The sequence below is a fragment of the Megalobrama amblycephala genome, linkage group LG16 (genome assembly GCF_018812025.1).
Source record: "Megalobrama amblycephala isolate DHTTF-2021 linkage group LG16, ASM1881202v1, whole genome shotgun sequence".
Taxonomy (NCBI): domain Eukaryota; kingdom Metazoa; phylum Chordata; class Actinopteri; order Cypriniformes; family Xenocyprididae; genus Megalobrama; species Megalobrama amblycephala.
In genome coordinates, this window is record NC_063059.1 from 31,262,288 (window position 1) to 31,278,192 (window position 15,905).

General features: G+C 38.1%; 1 long non-coding RNA gene across 4 annotated transcripts in view; it reads left to right on the forward strand.

The window, feature by feature from the left end:
• Positions 1-12,091, forward strand: part of LOC125248424 — an 86,268-nt gene extending 74,177 nt beyond the window's left edge. For 3 of the 4 annotated variants that reach the window (XR_007180303.1, XR_007180301.1, XR_007180302.1), the window contains one exon: positions 10,921-12,091. This is a non-coding gene — a long non-coding RNA (uncharacterized LOC125248424). The remainder of the gene's footprint in view (positions 1-10,920) is intronic. The other variant, XR_007180305.1, reaches the window with a different exon arrangement.
• Positions 12,092-15,905: the final 3,814 nt, after the last annotated feature.

The following is a 15,905-nucleotide window of genomic DNA, read 5'->3' on the forward strand; positions in this document are numbered from 1 at the left end:
CGACGAAGCCATGCTGTTGTAATAGCTGCAGTATGTGGTTTTGCATTGTCCTGCTGAAATACACAAGGCCTTCCCTGAAATAGACGTCATCTGGAGGGGAGCATATGTTGCTCTAAAACCTTTATATACCTTTCAGCATTCATAGTGCCTTCCAAAACATGCAAGCTGCCCATACCGTATGCACTTACTTACGCACCCACATACCATCAGAGATGCTGGCTTTTGAACTGAATGCTGATAACACGCTGGAAGGCCTCCCCCCTCGTTCGCCCGGACACGGCGTTCGTGATTTCCAACAAGAATGTCAAATTTGGACTCGTATGACCATAGAACACTTTCCCACTTTGAAACAGTCAATTTTAAATGAGCCTTGGCCCACAGGGCATGACGGCACTTCTGGACCATGTTTACATATGGCTTCCTTTTTGCATGATAGAGCTTTAGTTGGCATCTGCAGATGGCACGGTGGATTATGTTTACTGACAGTGGTTTCTGGAAGTATTCCTAGGCGCATTTAGTAATGTCATTGACACAATCATGCCAATGAGCGATGCAGTGTCGTCTGAGGGTCTGCAGACCACAGGCATCCAATAAAGGTCTTCGGCCTTGTCCCTTACGCACAGAGATTTCTCCAGTTTCTCTGAATCTTTTGATGATGTTATGCACTGTAGACGATGAGATTTGCAAAGCCTTTGCAAGTTTGACGTTGAGGAACATTGTTTTTAAAGTATTCCACAATCTTTTTACACACTCTTTCACAGCTCTGCCCATCTTTACTTCTGAGAGACTCTGCCTCTCTAAGACATCCCTTTTATAGCTAATAATGTTACAGACCTGATATCAATTAACTTAATTAGTTGCTAGTTGTTCTCCCAGCTGAATCTTTTCAAAATTTCTTGCTTTTTCAGCCATTTGTTGCACCCTGTGCCAACTTTTTTAAGACCTGTAGCAGGCATCAAATTTGAAATTAGCTCATTTAGTGGATAAAAGTGTAAAATTTCTCAGTTTAAACATTTGTTATGTTATCTATGTTCTTTTTTGAATAAAATATTGGCTCGTGTGATTTGAAAGTCTTTTAGTTTTCATTTTATTCAAATTTAAAATACGTCCCAACATTTCTGGGTTGTAATCAGAAATGTTTCTTGAGCAGCAAATTAACATATTTGAATGATTTCTGAAAGATCATGTGACACAGAAGACTGGAGTAAATGATGCTGAAAATTCTTGCTTTTAAAATATATTCAAATATGAAACTTATTTTAAATTGGTTTGATGGTTTATATTTATTTCACTCTTGTTATACTATTGCTATTTTAGGTCTGGCACAAAGGTTAAAAAAATGCATAAAAGGCATTCATAAAAAGTGCATGATAAAAAGTTTACAAGACCTTTTAATATGACCTTCATACTGCAAAACAAACAAACAAACAAAAAACAACCCCTATAAAAGTGCAAAACATCCAATTACATACAACTGTACGTATGACTTGTGCTGGATGCTTACAGTAGATAATATAAACTCACTATTATGAAGGTTTAGTAAGCAAATAGTTAATCACACCACTACCGTAACCATTCCATTTACGTCACTCACTATGACTCTGTTACCCTCCATTTGTCATTTAACCCTCTGTCTGTCAGCACTGTTGAGTTCACAGTTCAGATTTTACCCTGGCAATTTTGTGATCTAGGATTACAACTTCCTGCCCTATTCATATCCTGCTAGTGGAGCGGAATGAGTCTACTGGCCTGCAAACCTGCTGCACGTTTGCTGCCGAGCAGGACAGTTTCCCTGTCAGCAGCAGATGCCCAGTCCTGAGCTATCGCTAACAGCACCTGTCTTTGCTGAGCTACACAAGTGCCTGTGATCTACAGACCACCATGAGTTGGGAAACCGCACTGATCTCTCTGAGATTTCACTGACTCAGTGTCATTCCATTACACAAGTCCATCCAATCTGATCTTCAGAGAGGAGAATGATTGCTTTAGCTTCGTCTTACTTAGGCACTTCTTACTGACATGGGTGATAAAGCTTCAAAAGTTGTCCACTCAGCTTTCCTGTCTATTCGCAGCGGCCCCCACAGTTCTCTGAAGTGCAGGATGTGTGCCGCGGAGAATGAATGTTTATTAGATTCTCTCCACGTTAAAGCGCACTTCATCAATCACTCACTTCCTGTGCTCAGGTTCTGCAGCCCCACCGGACCTCTCGAGACTTCCTGAATGGTCCTGATTGCAGGAAGGCACATTAACTTCACTCAGCACATACAGACGTAATTTGATGATATACTCAGATGTGTATCTGATACTTCATATTGGAATATGAAACAATACTTCATATTGTCTCAAACAAGTTCGCCTCTGCTGGTAGAAACTGTAACTGCACTGTTATGGAGGCACAAGGCGTCTTTCTCCACTGCTGGCTAGACTGTAAAACCGAACAAATACCTTTAACTAAATGAAAAGAGTTCATTTCACTCAAATATTATTGAAAGTTCATTTTACTTTATAGAAAAATGTTATGTGACCTAAATAACTGATTATAGTAAGCTGAACTTAAAATGAATGCGTTGCAGTAGATCTAGTTCCCAGCGTGCTTTGTATCAGACTATATAAGGAGAAAAGTTTTAGTTAAATCATGGCCACGAATTAAGAATTTGTTCCCTCGTTTTAGGAAATCGTGGCCACGTTAAACTAGTTTGTTTCTTTGTTTTGATTTAACTAAAACAAGGGAACGAAATATTACAACATGGCCATGATTTAATAAATCGAGGGAACAAATTATTAGGCTATATCGTGCAAACGATTTACTTAAAACGAGGGAATGCATTAGTAAAACATGCTGACGTATTAGTGAGTCTTAATATTTCAAATAAACTACAATTAACATGTTTGTGTAGTAGTAATAATAATAATAATAATAATCCTTACATTTATATAGCGCTTTTCTGGGCACTCAAAGAGCTTTACATATTGAAGGGGGAATCTCCTCAACCACCACTAACCATAAAAAAAGTTGTAGTGTTTACAGAGCATTGAAAATGCTAATGGACAGGTGTTATGGACCTCCTTGGTCTGAAATGACAATAACAATCATGTGTCTTCACCTCCATTCTAGTAGGCCATTATAATGCTTATAGGATTAAAGGGTGATCAAGTTCATTTTCTCTCTGAGTGGACAAAGACTCAGAGAACATACAAACACACACAATATACACACTCACACACACTATGACTCACTTGTCAGCTCATATTAAGGCGCACAGATTTTCTGCCTGGTAATGAGTGAGTAACATGCAACATTCACACTCCGGCCTCACTGACCCTGAGGGGAGTCTAAAGTTGAGATCACAATGCTTAAACTCAAATAAGTTTCAAGCACGCAAACCCAGAGGAGTTTTTCTTTTTCAACAAGAGTTAACCTCAGGAGGTCATCAGATCTGGGTCTGCATTTTTTGTTAGAAAATGTTATTTTCTGACAGCAAATATGACATAAACATCTAAATTAAATAGACAACAATTAAGAGGTAACAGGGTTGAAATAAATACTTCTGACAGTAAAGACATTTATGATACATAAGATTTCTATTTCAAATAAATGCTGTTATTTTGAACTTTGATTTCCACAAAAATTTGAAGCAGCACAACTACGTTCATCATTGATTAGAATCAGAAATAATTCCTGAGAACCAAATCAGCATATCAGAAGGATTTCATGTGGCCACTGAATACTGGAGTAAGGGATTGTTCACACAAAATGCATTTTTCCATTCCACTGCACTACAATTTCCATTGTTTTTCAATGGAAACACGTGCTAGACAGACATGTTTGATCATTAAACTGGAGACATTTGCAGTGTCTAAAAACACGGCGTTCAAGTTAAATGAGTTAGTTTACCCAAAAATGAAATTGTCTGTCATTAATTACTCACCCTCATGTCGTCCCAAACCTGTAAGAAACCTTTGTTTATCTTTGGATATTAAGATAATAAGATATTTTTGATGAAATCTGGAGGGTTTCTGAACTACACCCAGCAACATCATTGTGCCTTTTGAGGTCCAGAAAGGTAGTAAAAATATTGTTAAAATAGTCCATGTGACTACAGTGGTTCAACCTTAATTTTATGAAGGGACGAGAATATTTTTTTGTGTGCAAAACAAAAATAACGACTTTATTCAACAATTTCTTCTCTTCTATGTCAGTCTCCTATGCAGTTGATGTTGTACACTCAGTGCAGCGCTTCCAGGTTCGCCGACTCATTATTGGCCGGCTCTGGCGTCAGCATCACACGCATACGTTGCTTCATAACATTAAGGTTGAACCACTGTAGTCTTTTTTTTTGTTTTTTCAAAGAACAATAACATACAGCATGTCAAGAAACAATATCAAAAAGGAAAAGAAAAAGAGAACAAATTACAACAAATAAAACAGAATGTCAGGGGAAAGTAAATATAAAAGTTCAAAGCAAAGATAGAAAATATAGATATATACATATATATATACATATACATAAAAAATACATACATATATACAGTGCTCAGCATAAATGAGTACACCCTCTTTGAAAAGTAAGATTTTAAACAATATCTCATTGAACACAAAAACAATTTCCAAAATGTTGACAAGACTAAGTTTTATATAACATCTGTTTAACTTATAACATGAAAGTAAGGTTAATAATATAACTTAGACAACAACATTTTCAGTTTTACTCAAATTAGGGTGATGGAAAAATGAGTACACCCCACTGAAAGTCTCTGGAGCAAAGCTAAATTTTAGACAACAAATGGCTAATTTAACAAGAATTCAACCACAGGTGAGTCTAAATATTCATTACACAGGTAACCAGCAGACAGGTGACTATAAAAGGGTGTTAAAACCCCTTCCCATTTCATGCTGTCAGCAATGGCACCACATGGAAGAGAAATATCACAAGACCTGAGAAAGAAAATAATTTCTTTACACCAAAAAGGTGAAGGCTACAAGAAGATCAGCAAAGCTTTACTTATCAGTCAGAATACTGTAGCAAAAGTGATACAAAAATTTAAAAAAGATGGAACTGCAACCATCTCACAGAGACGTCCAGGTCGTCCACGGAAGTTAACACCTCGACAGGAGCGTCTTCTGATGAGAAGGGTTGAAGAAAATCGGCATGCAAGTGCACTTTAGTTATCTAAAGAAATAGAAAGCCAAACTGGGTTGACTATTTCCCATGACACAATACGGCGTACACTGCAGAGGAATGACATGCATGGGTGCCGTCCACGAAAGAAGCCTCTCCTAAAGCCCAGGCACAAGAAAAACAGGCCTAGAGTTTGCCAGGGCCCATGCTGACACAGATGAAGACTACTTGGACTCTATACTCTGGAGTGATGAGACCAAGATAAATGTTTTTGGAACTGATGGCTTCAAAACTGTATGGCGTCGCAAAGGTGAGGAATACAAAGAAAAATGCATGGTGCCTGCAGTGAAACATGGTGATGGCAGTGTCCTTATGTGGGGCTGCATGAGTGCTGCTGGTGTCGGGGAGCTGCATTTCATTGATGGCATCATGAATTCATAGATGTACTGCTCTATACTGAAAGAGAAGATGCTACCATCACTCCGTGCCTTTGTCGTTTGCACTGTTCCAACTTGACAATCATCCTAAACACACATCTAAAGCCACTGTTGGATTTCTGAAGAAGAACAGGGTGAAAGTGATTCAGTAGCTCCTGATCTGAACTCAATCGAACACCTATGGGGAATTCTGAAGAGACAAGTTGAGCATCACTCTCCATCCAGCATCCAGTCTCTAAAAGAGCTCATTCTTGAAGAATGGAAAAGGATAGATGTTGCAAAATGTCACCAACTTGTTCATTCCATGCTTAGAAGAGTTGGTGCTGTCAGTAAAAATCATGGAGGCCATACAAAGTACTAGATGTAGTAGTTTTTGTTGTGGGGTGAACTCATTTTTGCATCACCCTAATTTGAGTAAAATTGAAAAATATGTAATCTAAGTTATATTATTAACCATACTTTCATATTATAAGTTAAACAGATGTTAAATAAAACTTAGTCTTGTCAACATTTTGGAAATTGTTTTTGTGTTCATTGAGCTATTGTTTAAAATGTTACTTTTCAAAGGGGGTGTACTCATTTACGCTGAGCACTGTATATATACATAAATAAAAATCAAATAAATGTATTAAAAAGTTCCCAAGCTTTCAAAGTTCTTAAAGCTTTCTTGTTTAAAGAGTCTCTGATACTGTCAATATAGATATTTCAGTCAACAAAATCATAAAATTTGTTATTGGTAAATTTGCACTTATGAATGTGAAATATGGTTAACAATATAAGTGAACCACTGTAGTCACATGGACTATTTTAACGATGTCTTTAATGCCTTTCTGGACTTCAAAAGGTGCAATGACTTTGCTGCCTATGTGTGGTTCAGAAACCCTTGGATTTCATCAAAAAACTTCTTAATTTGTGTTCTGAGGATGAACGAAGGTCTTACGCGTGGAACGACATGAGGGTGAGTTCAACTTTTAAAAAATGCACTTTTTTTTGTTCCACAAAAACGATTCTGTGAACCGGCCCTAATTCAGAAAATTCAGTTTTGCATCACAGGAATAAGTTACTATTTTAAAATATAATAAAATGGAAAACTTGAAATTGAATTTTAAATTGAAGTAATATTTCAAATTGCTGTTTTACTGTATTTTTAATCAAATAAATGCAGCCTCAGTGAGAATAAAAGACTTCTTTAAAAAAAAATTTTTTTTTAAAAACTTACCGACTGTTCAATTGTGAACAATAGTAAAAAATCAAATATATATATACACACACACACCCACCACTTAATACCCTTTTATGTATCTGAAGCAGAAAGAGGGGTTGAGTTTGGATTCTGTGCAAGCAGACTATGAGTTTTTGCCAACCGCCTGAAGGATCTGACTGAATGCACTGACTGGCCCGACTGGCAGCCTTGGCAGCAAACGCCACCTCCTTGAGCACATACCTAAAGCTCCTCCAAATGCTCCTGAGGCAGAAAGCCCAGAATCCATGGACACAGCATCTCATCACATCATCAATACACAGATCACAACCTGTATGGATTAAAATGCAAAGCAACCATTTTTATTTTATTTAAATGTCCCCCTACCATAAGAAAATGCAGCACTGATAAGAATGATCAACACTGCAGAGCAATATCTGTGTAGTTCCATCTCTAAATGCAACTTCTCTCCCTCCATGCAGTCTCTCTCACTGCACTCTAATTCATCAGAATTGTCTCTGGAGCACAGCCAAGTCCTTCGGGTAATGCTGTTGCAAGCTTCACTACACATCATTTTTTATCTGTATTTTAGTTTTTCAGAAGAAGCACGGGGAAAGAAAGAAAAATAATGTGTGGAAAATTGCTATACATGGGGGAGGGAGGGGGTTTAGTGCTGAGATTGCAGTTGACGTGAATGTTTCCAAAAGGCTCTGGGATGTATGGCCATTATTAAGGGTAATAAATGATGTAGTTTTTGGTGGATTGCAGCTTTATTTCAGAGAAATTGGCCTGAAGCTTAAAAAACAGAACTGCCAAGAAAATGAGTGTTTGGCAAAATGAAGTTAATGCCTTTTGGGGCTTTAATGTTTCTGTATTTTATTCATAAAGCAGTTCAAAGGCAAATCTTCATCACACCGCCAGCGCTTATCGAGTGTGCTACATAACTGATTGATGAATGCTACACTAAATACAGCAGATGTCAGAAACTATGGTAGAAAACAACACTGAACATCTTTTCTACTACAGTTATGAGCACCATTTTTAAAATGTACATGGCTTTACATGAAGTGGTGTGACAGAGAGATTCACTATCATCAATTAATCTTCTACATTTATTCATTCTGAGTGCAAGATCAATCTCAAAGCATTCAAAAGCTATGAGTCAGATTTGCAGGGCGTAAAGGTGCATCTAAATATGCCAGTAAATGTCCAGCCTCTCCTCAGCATGAATCAGTTCACCACAGTGGCCCATTTCACTGTCACTGATTGGATTTGCTCATCAGTTACAGCTGACTAGAGAGGGACAGGTAAATCTGCAACTGTCACTTACTGTCATCATAAAATTTTTCCCTGTCATTTCCCTCTATTTGCTAGATGGGACACACACAAAGCAAAGCTGAAAATGTTCTAATGTTGACTGAATGATGATTTTCTCAAAAAAAATATTTTTTTAATTTTATCAATGCTGTTTAATATTTTTGTGGAAACTGATAAATTTTCTTTGATATATGGAAAGTTCAGAAACAACATTCATTTAAAGGTTCACTATTTAACTTGTGGCCCTCTAGCAGTTAAAAAACAAAACTGTGTTCAAGAACAAGTGCGGATGAATATGGTTATCCTACTGGTCATAAAACATTCACTACTAGGCATAAGAGATATAACCAGTTTAGATGGAAAGGATCCCAAGCTGACTAGCTGAAGATGTTACTGTAGCTTTACCCATTAATAGAAACAGTACTTAAAGGTGCTCTAAGTGATGTCACGCGTTTTTAGGCCAAAACATTTGTCACATACAGCAAACATCTCCTCACTAGCCGCTAGCTGCCTGTCCCCTGAACACACTGTAAAAAAACGCGGTCTCTGTAGTCGCCACAAGCTCCGAAAACGGCAATAAAAACAAACTGGTGCAGCCTGGACCACGAATCATAATAAACACGCTCCACCCAATAACCGACAAGAATGATTTTAAATGCGCGTTCATGACTGTTTCAGGAAGCATGGAGGGGAGGGGAGGAGGAGGAGGAGGGAGGGTCTAGCTAGCCTCTGTTTTGTTTGACAACACTTCATACGTCAACAGGAAGTTACTCCACCCAGGATCGCTTAGAGCACCTTTAATACAACACTACAACAACCATAATGAAATGACCCTTCACAATAGATAATGCTTTACAATGAACTCTGTTAGAGAAGTACATATGACAAATTAAATGTTCAATAAAATACCTTACTAAAACGCATCTTCGCGTCGCTTAAACAACATTTCAAATCCCTCAGTTCTCGCAGTCTCTGAAAAGCCAAGCCAACGTTGATTCTCCTTTTAATACAAGCTCTGTCTCGTTCCCTTTTTGCCAGCAGACTCTCCTCTGTTCTGCATTTTTAAAAAAGGGTGATTCCCCAGTTGTTGGAAATTTAGGGGCCGTTCACACAACTCCATTTTTAACTAAAACTTAAAGGTGCCCTAGATTCAAAATTTGAATTTACCTTGGCATAGTTGAATAACAAGAGTTCAGTACATGGAAAAGACATACATTGAGTTTCAAACTCCATTGCTTTCTCTTTCTTATGTAAATCTCATTTGTTTAAAAGACTTCCGGAAAACACGCGGATCTCAACATAACACTGACTGTTACGTAACAGTCGGGGTGTACGCCCTATATTTGCATATGCCAGCCCATGTTCCCAACATAATGAAAGGCATTAGACAAGGGCAGCCAGTAACGTCTGGATCTGCACAGCTGAATCAACAGACTAGGTAAGCAAGAACAACAGCGAAAAATGGCAGATGGAGCAATAATAACTGACATGATCCATGATAGCATGATATTTTTAGTGATATTTGTAAATTGTCTATCTAAATGTTTCGTTAGCATGTTGTTAATGTACTGTTAAATGAGGTTAAAGTTACCATCGTTTCTTACTGAATTCACGGAGACAAGAGCCATCGCTATTTTCATTTTTAAACACTTGCAGTCTGTATAATGCATAAACACAACTTCATTCTTTATAAATCTCTCCAACAGTGTAGCATTAGCCGTTAGCCACGGAGAACAGCCTCAAACTCATTCAGAATCAAATATAAACATCAAAATAAATACTTTACTCACATAATTCGAAGCATGCATACAGCATGCATGACGAACATCTTGTAAAGATCCATTTGAGGGTTATATTAGCTGTGTGAACTTTGTAAATGTGCTGTAATATAATCGAGAGCTCGTGTGGCAGGGAGCACGCGAATTAAAGGGGTGGCGCGCTGAAAAAATCAGTGCATAGTTAATGATGCCTCAAAATAGGCAGTTAAAAAAAATAATTAAAAAAAATCTATGGGGTATTTTGAGCTGAAACTTCACAGACACATTCAGGGGACACCTTAGACTTATATTACATCTTGTGAAAAAGCATTCTTGGGCACCTTTAAAACTTTTTAATGCGTTTTGGCCATTCTTAAACACAACAATGGTGTTTTTTGGGGCCTAGAAATGCCAACTTTTGAGTTTTTGTAAAGTACAAAAATGTGAATTTGTGAAAACGGTGGTGTCATGCGCATGCATATTATGTGTTCAGTCTATAGGCATGTAGTGTTTCTTTACAAAGTGGCATCGCCAACTACTGGCCTGGCATGAATAATACACCGTTTTTAGTCATTTTCACAGATCTGTGTGAACGGGGATAGTTTTGACAATGTTGTCATCTGTACGCAAAAAAACACAAGGGTTTTAGTACATTGATGTCGTGTAAATGTACCCTTAACGTGCTCAATGTCAACCTTTTCCATATTAACTTTTCCGTATTTACGGATATAACGAGACAAACATGGGTAAGTGACTTATGTATGCAATTTCCCATGAAAACCGTCCCACCTGGTCTACAATATAAACACGACAGATAGATAAAAAAAGGTTCCCTTAGCAAGGGGATCATCATATTTAGGGGTCCTTGGCAAAAGTTTGAAAACCACTGCAACAGGGGTACTATTCTTCAGAAATACACCCCCACATCCATTCCAGCTGGGTTAAGAAGTTTGGATCAGACCTGAAATAAGTTAAACAGAACTTTGCCTAAATCAGAAAATAAGGCTTTGTTTGTTGCTTATAGAGGGACAGCCTATATGGCAATGCTAATAAGTTTGTTTGTATGTATGTGTGTCCCTTCTCTAAAGGCAGGGTGCATATGCCCCCCCAGGAAGAGTGTCCTTGCTGGGGGTGAGGGGTCAGCGGCGGCCAGCTGGTTGGAAGGCCTTTCATTGATGGAGCACTTTGTCCATCTGCAGGCTGAAATCAATCTGCCTGCATGCTGGCGAACAGCAGATCAGGTTACGTCACACCCTCCTGCCCTGTGGCTCCCAACACCTTGTGCTCATTGTGAGAGCTCCGTGGGTGGCAAGAACTACTGGAACAGGCTCGAATCTGCAAACAGTTCTGTTTGAGCAGACAAACTTTATTGGCCCGGAAGAAGAGGATGGTATTGTGGAGCTCGTGTGCTCAAGGCCTGCTGTTGGATGGGCCTGTTTGTCTCTGGGGCCATGTGAATATGTCACTTTCGACCCCTCCACGAGGAATATGGGTAATGGCTGATTAAAGGGAGGGGTTTGTCACCTCTACTGCCCTTCTTCTCAAATCATTCAATTTCTACATGGAGCTCCTAACTACAACCTCAGCAGCTCTCTATAAGCCCAGACCCCCCTATTTATCATGCTGAAATTTACACCCCCTCAGGGCCATTAGAGTCTTATGGTGCGATTTCTCACTGGTCCTTGACATATCACTTATTGAGTGCATCAAGTATCTCACAGATAAGATCAGCTGACACAGGTCATGTAAGCAGAGATGCCGAGCGCACTGAACGGAAATCAGGCACATTTCTTTTGTTTCACTCTTTTCTTGCTTTGAAATCTGATATCAGAAGAGTTCTGCATCGTTTGTTTTACTCTGTCATGCTGTAATGGAACAACAATCAAAAGGTTTTTTTAAAGAAATGAATACTTTTATTAAGCAAAAACATATTAAAATTAATCAAAAGTAAACAGTGGGCCAGAGATGTGTTACATTTCTGAGTTTGGAAAAAAATAAGACTTCATTTAAGGGGCTCCAGGTCTAGGTTCACTGTCATGTGCCGTCCTTTCATAAATTATCTTCAAAACCAATTATAACTGTAAGTGGACGAACGGATGCTGTTTTGCTTGTGATTTACTGTTATTCTTTCTCTTTTTTTTCTGTTTACACACACAATGTAAAAGCATAATGTCTGTATGCATGCTGTGTTGTTGGTTGTGTTGATATGTGAATATGTATGTTGATTGTTGTGTAAACAAATTAAAAAATTGATCAAAAGTGACAGTAAAGACATTTATAATGTTATAAAAGATTTCTATTTTGAATAAATACTGTTCTTTTTAATTTTTCATAAAGAAGCACAACTGTTTTCATGCTGGTTCAGCAGAAAAACAATCAGCATGTACTGCAATCACTTTATTTTATATTCAGATTATATGGGTTATGTCACATAATACTAGGCAAAACACTAATTACACTCAAACTCATTACAGCCTTTTTTATGTGCATTGCTTTTTTTTGTTGCTTAATGTACAGTTAATGGGCTTGAACATGTTAGAATTTATCTGTTTATTGGATCTTCTCACTTACTCTGTAGAAAGTGCTTATCTAGAACAAGAGCTTATGTTTATTTATTCATAAAATGAAGGAATTCATTCTCCATTTGTTAAAGCAGTTCTCTGATTCCAAATTCACTGTTATCCTCCATCAGGATTATTCTAAACTCTAACTAAACACTTCAAAAAAAAAAAAAAATTTTTTTTAAATCTTTCACTGAACATGATTGCAAAAATTAAAAAAAAATAATAACACTTGCAATTTTTACACTTGAGACTGAATCCAGCCAACAGGAATCTATGCCACCTAGTGAAAGATTTTCCCAAGCAAATTTCAGAACACATTCAAGTTGGGCAAAGTAGATCACTACACTCCATACATTACTCCACTATTGACAATAGACAATGAAATTAGCTGTGACTGCACACAAACCATAAAGATTATAATACATATCGAGATTATAATACATTTCCCAGACAGCAACATAGTGTGACCCAGATCCGGCCCACATCTGGTACATGTGGATTACACACGGACCAGATGTGGGCCAGATCTGGGCGGACACTATGTTGCTGTCAGGTTTGCATCACAAATGTAAAGTGGCAACAGTGCTAAATAAGACAGCTCATTGTTAGCACAATTTTGTTTGTACAATATTGTTGTTCTGCAAGCGCAGTGACCCCTCTGATCCTAGTATATGAGGGGGTGGTCATTAAATATCAAATAGAAGATTGTAAAATCTGCAAGGCCTTACACATGGTAAGGTGATCTCTATTATTGCACACCAAATATATCGTTTACAGTGGATTTCGCTCCAACAACACATAACGGCAGTAAAACAACTTAGTAAAATTTGTCATGCCAGATTATTTTTCAGTGAGCTCCATTGTCAGTGTCAGCCAGTCTAAACACACTTACGCCCATGCATTTAAACTCTATAGTAAAAAAGCCATATTAGTTTCACCGTGGAAAAGAAAATGTCACTTCTTAAACTCAGATGGGTGGATGGGTGATATATATGGCAACCTCATCCATAAAACAATATGTTACGTAAACAGGTGATCAGCACATAATAATCAGACAGAAAAGAAGCACATCTATATGATATAATCATTTATTTTGCTATGTTTCAAATGCATTTTATATATGGATTTAATTGTTAACCTTGCCTAAGAAGGTAAGAGTTAAATAGTCATTAGCCATTTCAATATATATAATTTTTACACAAATTTATCTATCAATCTACCTACCTACCTGTCTGTCTACAGTAAAGTTTTTTTAAAGGCCCACGAAAAGTATAAATATTGCAATCAATCAATCAATCAATAAATCAATCAATAAAAATACTTTAAGACTCCAGTACAGCTGAGTACAGATCTTACAGAAGAGAAAACAATTAAATAAGTCATTTTCTATACAAGCCTTGTGGGGTTGTGGTGGTCCAGTACCCAAAAAAGTTACATTATTATATCACATATAGTCTCTACACTGCAAAAAATGCTGTTCTTACTTAGAGTTTTTGTCTTGTTTCTAGTCAAAATATCTTAACGTTCTTAAATCAAGAAGCATTTTCTTGACAAGTAAAATTTATTTTCTTATTTTCAGGAAAAATAAGTCAAAATTAAGTAAGTTTTTTCTTAAAACAAGCAAAATAATCTGCCAATGGGGTAAGTAAAATAATCTTATTTCAAACCAAGAATAAGCTATATAATCTTGTTTTCAGTTTGGATTAAGATTATTTTGCTTACCCCATTGGCAGATTAATTTGATAACTCACTTTAACTTATTTTTCCTAAAAACAAGGAAATAAATTTTACTTGTCAAGAAAATGTTTCTTGATCTAAGAATTTTTAGATATTTGGACTGGAAACAAGACAAAAATTCTAAGTAAGAACAGCATTTTTTGCAGTGATATGCATATTTAGGCTTTTTCATATGTTGCTGGTTTGAGGATGTTAACATATGTATGTCTGCTCCTTATTTGAGGCAGTACATTATATATGATCAGAGTGTATGAAGTCTTTCAGAGTTGGGGAACACAGGAAAACAGGATATAGGACTTAGATGTATAACAGCAGGAAACAGGTTGAGAGAGAAAATCCTTCACTCACAGGTGAGTCTTTCCGCTTTCTCTCTAATGATTGTTTTTGTCAATGGCAGTAATTGCAGGAGGATGGTATGAGCAGGCTGCTGGTATAATTACACGCTTCATGAGCAGATGACGTCCATCACTTTTGTATCCTCATCATTTTATCTCTGCGTTCCGGCCACCCCCTGCCTTCATTAAAGATGGCACCCGGATTGTTTTGCACTTCACTCTGAGTGAGAGTCCTGGCAGCATTCATCGTGCTGTTCTCTTTGTTAACTCCCACTGTGTCACCTACAGTAGGCTGCATTCTGTGCTGCACTGATTACAACATGAAACTCGACACCTCTTATTACACAGAGAGAGGTGAAAGAGAACTACTTCCCCACAGGGCCTTCATGACCCTCAGCCCACAGACAAGTGTTATGGTTGAGTCGGTCTGCATCTACCTGTCTATCTCATTTTCTGTCTATTCATTTTTCTATATATCTTTTTCTGACTGTCTATATACACTATATTGCCAAAAGTATTGGGACACCCCTCCAAATCATTGACATCAGGTGTTCCAATCTCTTCCAAATGTATAAAATCAAGCACCTAGGCATGCAGACTGCTTCTACAAACATTTGTGAAAGAATGGGTCGCTCTCAGGAGCTCAGTGAATTCAAGCGTGGTACCATGATAGGTTGCCACCTGTGCAATAAGTCCATTTGTGAAATTTCCTCAATACTAAATATTCCACGGTCAACTGTTAGTGGTATCATAACAAAGTGGAAGCAATTGGGAACAACAGCAACTCAGACATTGAAGTGGTAGGTAAATCACAAAGCGGGGTCAGCGCATGCTGAGGCTCACAGTGCGCAGAGGTCGCCAACTTTCTGCAGAGTCAATAGCTACAGACCTCCAAACTTTGTGTGGTCTTCAGATTAGCTCAAGAACAGTGCGTAGAGAGCTTCATGGAATGGGTTTCCATGGCTGAGCAGCTCATCCAAGCCTTACAACACCAAGTGCAATGCAAAGCGTCGGATGCAGTGGTGTAAAGCACGCCGCCACTGGACTCTAGAGCAGTGGAGACGTGTTCTCTGGAGTGACGAATCACACTTCTCTCTCTGGCAATCCGATGGATGAGTCTCGGTTTGGCGGTTGCCAGGAGAACGGTACTTGCCTGACTGCATTGTGCCAAGTGTAAAGTTTGGTGGAGGGGGGATTATGGTGTGGGGTTGTTTTTCAGGGGTTGGGCTTGGCCCCTTAGTTCCAGTGAAAGGAACTCTTAATGCTTCAGCATACCAAGACATTTTGGACAATTTCATGCTCCCAACTTTGTGGGAACAGTTTGGGGATGGCCCCTTCCTGTTCCAACATGACTGCACACCAGTGCACAAAGCAAGGTCCATAAAGACATGGATGAGTGAGTTTGGTGTGGAGGAACTTGACTGGCCCGCACAGAGT